Raw genomic sequence first — 8,408 nt, 5'->3', positions numbered from 1 at the left:
TTCCTTCCTTCCTTCCTTCTTTCCCTCCCTCCTTCCTTCCATCCCTCCCTCCTTCCCTCCTTCCTTCCTTCCTTCCTTCCTTCCCCCCTCTCTCCCTTCTTCCTTCTCTTCCTCCTTCCTGCCTCCCCCTGTTGTCCATAATTCCTTCCATAAACACTTGACATGCCCACTCTGTGGGGCAGCCAGGTGCCAGGTGCTTGGTTTCCCTCCTTTCTGCTAATCAGAGGCATTGAATAAGCCACGAATAGGACACTCCCCTGGTGTTGGCTGCCATCTTTCAGGCCTTCCTGCTTTGCCGCCATATTTTCCTCTGAGTGCCCACCCCCACATTCCCCTGAGCCTCCTGCTCTCCGGATTGGTGCGTTGTGGTTTTGGAGAGGCAGAGCCTTGCCTGGGTTGTCTCCTGCAGGAACACTAATCTCCAAGGCCTCAAAGGGCAGAATCCCCGTGTTAGTGCCCCTGCCTGTGTTTACTCTCCTGTCCTTGACTAAAGTGGATTTTCTGCTAATGAGCACTTGGCTGCCCAGAGGCCAATGACCTACCTGTGCTTGGCTTTGCGTTTGCTTATTCCAGGGACAAAGAGAGGAAACCCTGCTTCTCTCATTCCCCTCTCCTGCGTCTCTACCCCAATATCCTTCCCCACTGGGTGTATCGGAGGGGGCTCAGCATTCCCTATGGCGCCTACAGCTCAAGGTCACCTCTGGCCTGGGCCAGATGAGAGTCAGAGCCCAGCAGAAAGGGCACTGGCTCTCTAGCAGAGGTCCTAGGTTCAAATCCTGCCTTGAATGCTTCCTTCCATGTGACCTTGGGGCAGTTAGGTATCGAAGTAGATAAAGTCCTGGGCCTGGAGTCAGGAAGACTCATCTTTGTGAGTTCAATTCTGGCTTCAGACATTTACGTGCTGTGTGATCCTGGGCAAGTCACTTAACCCTTCTGCCTCAGTTTCCTCATCTGTCAAATGATCTGGAAAAGGAAATGGCAAACCATTCCAGTATCTTTGCCAAGAAAACCCCAGATGGGGTCAGGATGAGTCTGGTGTGACAGATATGACCGAACAGCAACAAACTATGGGCCAGGCACCGTGTTAAAGTGCTTTAAAAATAGTGTCTCGTTCGAATGTAGATAGATGCTTTTATTATCCTCATTTTACAGCGGAGGAAACCGAGGCAAGCAGAGGCTAAGTGACTCCCCCAGGAGCACACAGAAAGAAAAGAGATCAGGTATGTCCCAGGAAGTCTAGAGGGAAAAGCTAGAACCACACAGGAAATGTACTTTTTGCCTGGGAAGAATTTTCTTTGTCTCTTGTTTAGGTTAAAATGTTTCTGATATCACAGATAGAATTTGGCTGGTGACGAGCCTGTGATTACTGTCTAATCACTCTGAGTGGTTTGGATAATAAACGGCAACCAGCCCCTGCTAGCTTATTCGGGAAAGTAGCTGCGGAGTCTCTTGTGCTGGCATAGCAAGCGGCTTGGCACCGGATGATTTGTGTGCATGGCGGCAGAAACCCACCTGGCGAGCCAGCGACAGGCCTGCCGGAGGTGGGAGGTGGGGCACTTAGTGCAGGGCCATCCCGTGGGGCCGTCCGTGCCCTGCGTGCCCACACGGTCGCCCCCCTAGCCGGGGAGCCCACTGGCACGAGGTGAGATGTTTCTGCCGTGGGTGTGCTGGTGAGACACGCTGTGAGTGGGCCCGGGGAGTGGGTGTGTTGGTGTGATCCACGCCACGTGTCTGCAGGGAAAGCGTGTGGGTGTGGGGCGTAGATTGCCCGAACGGCGAGTGGGTGGCTCGTCGAGACTCGTGGCACGGGGGCTCCTAGGACAAACCGAGTCAGGCCTGGCCCGCCCCATCGGGACGGAGGATGACCAGCTCGAGAAGTGGGAACGTGCAGCCTTTTGGGCCGAGTTCCTGGGAATCTGGACGAGGAGGAGCCTGCCACCAGCCCCCTCCTTCTCTCCCTCAGACCATGGCGGCGGATCTCTCGGTGTCTCCGACGTCTCTGTCTGGGCACCATTGTGAGAGGGCCCTTACCTCGGCTTATCTGGAGAGAGAGATTCACGGGGCCCTTGGGGGGAGAGTTGGCAGGCTTCTGGCCATCATTTATTCATGGGGATATTGCATGATGAGGGGATGGGGAGCTGAGGGGCTTCCATTAGCGAGAAGTGTACCAGGCGGGAAGCCTTGCTCTGCATTTGACATTTACTGGGTTCAGCCTTACTAGGAAGCTGCCTTTTCTTTTATAAGGTTTTGCCTTTAATGTTCTATTCATGGGCTTGTCTGTGCGGTCCGTGCAGAGAAGTGAGGACGAGGCTGGGCTGGCTGAAGGTTGAGCCGGGCTCCCCCTGGGTGGAGGGAGGGTGGCTGCGGGGGTCAGGGAGCTCAGCCGGGTAATTGGGTGGCAGAAGCCCGGGCAGGGAGAGCTGCCGGAAGAAGGGAACTGCTTTTTCGACCAAGAAGCTGGTCTTTCTTTCTCCCTCGGTGTGCGGCGGGCCAAAAGCCCACATGCCCACGTGTGTCGGCTTCCTCCTTTGGGGCTGCCCCCCAGGAGATGCTGCCAGCCAGGCTGAGGGACCCTCCGGGCTTGCGGACCCTGGGTAGAAGGAGGGACCCACCAGAATGTAAGCACGGGACCCTCTGGCATCCCCATGTACATCTGCGTTCTCCCGGGAGTGCAGCAGGGCAGTACCCAGGAGAAAACTGGGCCGGGTATCAGAACGTCCGGCCTCTACAACCAGAGCCACTCCTGTGATCCGAACTTTGGAGCCAGAGGGGTCCTTGGAGGCCATCGGGGGTCCCGTCCCTTCATTTGACAGAGAAGGGACTGAGATCCAGAAAGTGGACTTGCTCAAGGTCACACGGGGAGTAGAGTGGTGGAGCACAGATTCTGGTCCCCCTAGCAGGACCTTAGACAAGTCATTCGCCTCTCTAGGCCTCCGTTTCCTCATCTGTAAAAACAGGGATGGGGTGGACTGAATGACCTTTCAAGGTCTAAGATAATCTGAAGAGCCCAAGATAGGGCTGCCTCTGCTGAGAATCAGCCACCTGTAGGCTCTAACCCGGACTGTGCTCTGTATCCGGTTGGTACTCAAATTGCCGAATCTCATCTAGGAAGGTGAACTGTCCTTGGAGAGCTCTGAGGGGTTTCCTCACTAGGGAGGAGGGATTTCACCTCTCTACGGCCCACCCCATCCCCCAAGCCTGTGGCCAACGGCAGACCTGTCGACTGACCAATAAACGGCCCGACTGACCCTTAGGGTGAGGGCAGCAGTGTGTCCCGGGGGTGGACGGTCTGGGGAAAGGCAGCCTCTAAAGCAGAGAGAGGGAGCCTGGATTCAATTCTTGGCTCTGAAGCTTTCCAGGATCCCGGATTTATGTGTAGACGAGGCCTCAGTCCCTCGGAACAGGGCGAAAGAGGGTTATTCCTTGACTAGGGATGGTATCGGGGCGAGGGAAGCTCCCCATCGCTGCATGTGAGACCCCCTGAGCAAGGCCCGTCTCACGTGCTGCGAGCAGATGGCCAAGGGCAGGTGTGCCGACCCAGGATGCCAAAAATGGTGGCCACACGGGGATTTGGCCTGGAGAGTCCGGCAGGGTAGGCTCGGCGCTGGGAATAGAAGCAGCGGCCTCATTCGGAGGGAGTTTAGTGTTTTACTTGGCAGAATTTTATGGAACAGAATTCACACTATTGATTCCACGGCAAACAGAAACCTCCTTCTAGACATTTTGGGCGGAGGAGAGCCGGGATTTTTCAGCAAGGCCCGACCTAGTGCTAGGAGATAAACTGCAGGGAGATGCTGAGCTCAGGCAGAACCTGGCGCGAGCCACATCCTCCTGTCTTGTCTTCTTCCTGACCAGTTGCTTTGTTGGAACTGCTGCCTTTCTTCCCATGGAGGGAACAAGAGTGTTACCTAAGCCTGGGCTTTAACCTGAATTTTAACCTGAAGTGCGGGAGAAAAGCTTCACGCGGGGGACTCAGAGGAGCTGGAGGAGACCTCAGAGGCCTTCTGGTCCAACCTCCCCATTGTACAGATGAGGAAACTGAGGCCCAAGGAGCCTAAGTGACTCCAGAGCTAGAGGTAGGCCACTGAGTACAACCCTCCTCATTTTACAGATGAAGAAACTGAGGCCCAAGGAAGCTAAGTAATTTGTGGTACATGTAACTAGAAGTGGAAATAGTCTGGTTTTGTCATTTTACGGATGAAAAAACTGAGGCCCAATGTAATTAAGTGACTTGCCCAAAGTCTCACAGGTAGTAAACATCAGTGGTAGGTTTTGAATCCAGGGCCTCTGACTTCAGAGACAGTGCTCTTTCCTCACGAGAGAACAAGCTTGACCACCCAACCATAGGAATGGGGTGGGCCCTGAAGCTGCCACAGGGGTTAATATCTCCTGTTAAGAAAGAGCAGACTTGGAGTCAGGAGGGACCTGGGTTCAAATCTTGGCTCCAACACCTTCTAGGATCATACATTTAGATCTGAAAGGGATTTCAACTGCCTTCTAGTCCTGCCTTCATTTTACAGATGAGGAAACTGAGCCTGAGAAACACGATGGGTGACTTGCCCAGGTCCCACTGATAAGAAAGTGGCAGAGTTGGAATTTGAAATTCCACTCCTCTTTTTTCCCAATCTAGCACTCTCTCAGTATGACTTTGGACAAGTCATCAAAGGCAGATTTTAGTCTCCTCATCTGTGAAATGGGTGGATGGTGCCCGTTAGCCTTTGCCATCCTCACAACACGGATAGAATGTGAATTTTTACTTTGGACACTGTCCTTTGGGCTGTTCCTCTAAAGCAGGGGTCGGCAACGTGTGGCTCTCGAGCCGTATCTGGCTCTTTTGAGGGCCAGATCTGGCTCTTTCTGCAGGAGCCATAAAGTCCATTTTTTTCAGGCGCTGTTACAGGAGCGGCACTGTGAGCACTGTACGGCTCTCACAAAATGACATTTTAAAAAATGTGGCGTTTATGGCTCTCACGGCCAAAAAGGTTGCCGACCCCTGCTCTGGAGAGAGCCAGGAATCAGGAGTTGCTGGTCAAGTTCTCCTCCGTGTATCTTCTCCCGGTTCTCCTCCTGCCTTCAGTGCCCCGACGATACCCCAAATAATCATGGATCCTGTGCAGGAAGATCTTGTAAAAACTATTTCATTGAGACTTCCTTTTTTTATTGCTGTTACATCCTAATTACTCTTCCATACCTCACCTCCTGCTCCCAAAACAAAACAAACTAGGGGCAGCGAGGCAGCACAGTGGATAGAGCACAAGACCTGGAGACTGCAGGTTCTGGGTTCAAATCTGGTCTCAGACACTGCCTAGCTATGTGACCCTGGGCAAGTCACTTAACTCCAATTGCCTGGCCCTTGCCCTTCTGTCTTAGATAGAAAATAGGGGTTTAAAGAGGGAAAACAGACCCAGTGGCCCTGCATGTCGGATTCTGCATCCATAGTTCGCCACTTCCCTTACCAAGAAGAGGACACAAACGTCATCATTCCTCTGGAGTCAAGTTCGGTTATTCTGTGCAGTTGGCAGTTACTGTGGCCCTGGTTGCATTTTGGGTGGGAAAAGCCACATGTCCGTTCTTAAAGCCTGTCCTGTTATTACCCAATAGACTAAGCCCCTGCCACATGCATGCATTGTGCTTGGCATCAGAGGAGATTCGGAGAGAACCCGCCTTCCGGGAGGTTAGAATCTAGCACGTTGTCACGTCGCCTTGCCTCGCGTTCCCCAGAGGGTTCAAGCATCTTCCCTTCACAGGCTATTAGCTCCAAGGAGACTGGACACAGGGGCCATGTTTTACAGGAGAGGAGGCAGAGGGAGGGGATGAGAGGGATTGGGAATCAGAGGGTAACCCTGTGACTTACTACGTGGGTGACACTGCCAAGTCCTTCATTTCTCTGAGTCGAGGCGTCCTCACAGTGAGGGTTGGACTGGATCCTTTCTGAAGTCTCTTTCAGCTGCTCTATGGGACAGATGAGTGGGCCAGCCCATTAGCGCTCTGGGCGTCTGGAGGATTGTTTGCTGGGAATGCTGCAGAGATGTTGATTTAGCCAAGGATGGCTTTTTGGAGGAGGCAAGACTGGGCAAAGGCCTTGAAAACTGGAAAGGATTCAGAGAGGCAGAAGCTGACAAAAGTATTCCAGGCAAAATAGGATGTTGGGACTGAAGAGAGAACCAGAGAGAGAGGGAGAGGGGGGGAAGGAAAAGGAGAAAGACAGAGAAGAAAGAAGGAGAGACAGAGACAGAGACAGAGAGACAGAGAGAGAGGAGGAGGAGGAGAGAGAGGGAAAGAGAGAGAAGAAAGAAGGAGAGAGGGAGACGGAGAGAGAGGGAGGGGGAGAAGGAAAAGGAGACAGAGACAGAGGGAGATAGAGAGAGAGGAAAGAAGGAGAGAGAGGAGGAGGAGAGAGGGGGAAAGAGAGAGAAGAAGAAAAGAGAGACAAAGGGAGAGGGGGAGAAGGAAAAGGAGACAGAGAGAGAGAGACAGAGAAGAAAGAAGGAGAGAGAGAGGAGGAGGAGGAGGAGGAGAGAAAGGGAAAGAGAGAGAAGAAAGGAGAGAGGGAGACAGAGAGAGGGAGAGGGGGAGAAGGAAAAAGAGAGAGGGAGAGAAGAAAGAAAAGGAGAGAGAGAGACAGAGAGAGGTGGGGAGAGGGGAGAAGGAAAAGGAGACAGAGAGACAGAAGAAAGAAGGAGAGAGGAGGAGGAGAGAGTAGGGAAAGAGAGAGAAGAAAAAAGGAGAGAGTTAGAGGGGGAGAGGGAGGGAGGCAGAAGGAAAAGGAGAGACACAGGAAAGGAGAGAGAGAGAGGAGGAGGAAGAAGAGGAGGAGGAGAGAGGGAAAGAGAGAAGAAAGGAGAGAGAGAGAAAGAGAAACTAATTGAGTAGAGTAGAGTAGAGTTTTCTCTAAGCCTGTGAGGAACATTGGATCCAAACTGTAGAGGACTATGAATACTTGGCCCAAAACACAAGATTTCTCTGAGGTTTGAGAGCAGGGCAGACCAGAGTGCAAGTTGTATCCTGCACAGGATCAAGTAAGGTGATGAGTGGAATAAATTAATGTTCAATTAGGACAAGAACTAAAGTCCTTGAGTTACTGAGGGGGGTGGGGGGAACTAGATGACCTAGCAAACACTATAGCTAGGGAAGGGGCTGCACCCACAAAGACACCATGACTGGGAGAAGCCAGGAAAGGCAGAAGCTGTTTTCTTGGAAATGCAGTTTAAGAAGCCATGGCTGGGGGCAGCTAAGTAGCTCAGTGGATTGAGAGCCAAGTCTAGAGATGGGAGGTCCTGGGTTCAAATCTGGCCTCAGACACTTCCCAGCTGTGTGACCCTGGGCAAGTCACTTGACCCCCATTGCCCAGCCCTTACTGCTCTTCTGCCTTAGAACCAGTATTGATTCTAAGGTAAGGGTTTAAAAAAAAAGTCATGGCTACCTTTCTCTAGATGTCACTTGGGTACTGAGGTGCCATTAGCTGAGAAGGAAGTTATGACTAAGGAGAATAAGAAGACTCTGGCTTTCAAATTGGGCAACCAGCCCCATATGAAGAAACTTGGAATGTCAGAGCCGAAAAGGGTGTCACTGATGATTTAGTCCAACCCATCCATTGAACAAAGGGGGAAACTGAGTCCTAGAGAGGGGAAGGGTCAGAGCTGGGATCACTTGGGACTCCTGACTCTTCAGTCTTTATACTATATTGCAGTGCATTCTGGGATAGAGATTTTCTGATCCATCTGAAATTGGCTTCAGAGGTTAGACTTGGTTTAGAAACCCAAGAGGTCACCTAGTCCAACCCATACCTGAACAAAAACTTTCTCAAATGGTCATCCAGTTTCCCCTTAAATATCTCAGTTATACAGCTAAGTGGCTCAGTAGATAGAGCACAAGGCATGGAGTTGGGAAGATTCATCAATCTGGCCTCAGATACAGACTGGCTGTGTGACCCTGGGCAAGTCACTTAACTCGTTTGCCTTAGTTTCCTCATCTGTAAAAAAGCTGCAGAAGGAAATGCCAAACCACTCTAGTATCTTTGCCAAGAAAGCTCCAAAAGGGTCGTGAAGAGTCAGACACGACTGAAACTACTGAACAAAGAAATTTCCACGTGACTCCCTACTTTCCAAGGCGAATCATTCCTCTTCAGGAAATGCTTTAACTCCTAAGAAGTTTTTAGGTGAATCTGCCTGTTGCTGGCCCTTCACAGCCTGGCCCCAATCTCCCTCTCTAGATTTATTACATAGTATCACCCTTCACGCACTTCATGGCCAAACATGCCACTTTTTACACGTGATAGTCTACATCCAATCTCCATGCCTTTGCACAGGCTGTCCCCGATGCCTGGAATGCTATCCCTCCTCACCTCTCTTAGAATCCAGAAAGAAACACCTTTGCTGATTCCCCCCCACCCCCAGCACTCTGAAATA

Source organism: Gracilinanus agilis, chromosome 4 (genome assembly GCF_016433145.1).
Source record: "Gracilinanus agilis isolate LMUSP501 chromosome 4, AgileGrace, whole genome shotgun sequence".
Taxonomy (NCBI): Eukaryota; Metazoa; Chordata; class Mammalia; order Didelphimorphia; family Didelphidae; genus Gracilinanus; species Gracilinanus agilis.
Note: the sequence above shows the minus strand (reverse complement) of the source record.